This window comes from Dromiciops gliroides, chromosome 1, assembly GCF_019393635.1.
Source record: "Dromiciops gliroides isolate mDroGli1 chromosome 1, mDroGli1.pri, whole genome shotgun sequence".
In the NCBI taxonomy this organism is placed as follows: Eukaryota; Metazoa; Chordata; class Mammalia; order Microbiotheria; family Microbiotheriidae; genus Dromiciops; species Dromiciops gliroides.
The window spans coordinates 372,248,242-372,249,291 of record NC_057861.1 but is presented as its reverse complement, the minus strand read 5'-3'; positions in this window follow the sequence as shown (position 1 = coordinate 372,249,291).

Below are 1,050 nucleotides of genomic sequence, written 5' to 3'. Positions count from 1 at the left end.
GAAGCCATACTTGAACTCAGGTCCTCCTGAATCCAGGGCCAGTGTTTTATCTATTGTGCCATCTAACTGCTCCTGGAAAAAATAATTATTTCTGTATCCTGAGTTAATCACTTGTCTTTCAGGAAGTGGGTAGCATGCTTTGGAATTGTGTTGACAGTTATACTCATCTGCATTATTAAGTCTTATAAACTTGTCTTTGATATGCTGTTATTATATACAAATATCTGGTTCTCTTGTTTCTACTCTCAAATCTGCATAAATGCATGTATGGAAGAATTCCAACGATTCTCTGAAACTATAGTATCTACTACATTCAGTAGATGGTATCCCTTAGTTCCCAGTTCCTTGCCACTGTAAGAGAGTTGCATTTAATATTTGTGTCCATATAGGTCCTTAGGATCTCAGAAATTAGGATTAGTTCAACAAACACAGAGTTCAACAGACAGGTAATGGACATCATTGACATTCACAGAGTATAAGCTGAGTAATTATCTTTGATTATCTAGAACTTATTAGAAATATTTATTACAAGATTTTTGTGGTTTTTTTCCCCAATAGACTATGAAGCTATTTCTCTACTCCCTCCCTCTACCTTATCTCTGTTTCTCTCTGTCTTTTTCTCTCTGTCTGTCTGTCTCTCTGTCTCTCTCTTCATAGTTTGTTGGGAAAAAAAAATTTGTTATATATATATGACCAAAAAAATAAAAATAAAAATAAATTAAGCAACATCTCCATAGTCTTTAACCATCCCGCATTTTCTTATCATTTAGATCTTTCACCTTCAAGTGAAGCATTTTTTTTTTTATATATGACCCTTATATATGTCCACATCATAGTTCTATGTAGGATACCAGATTCCCTTTTTCACTACTTCACTTTGGTCTTAACATTTTACTTTATTCCATTACATTCTTAAACATCCCAACTCCCCATTGCAGAATTGTAAATTATTGTTCACCTGTGATTTATCCTGTTTTTTCATTGGTTGACAGCTATCACCAGGTTAAATCCTAAGACTGTTGCACAAAATAGGAATTCAATGACTCTGTG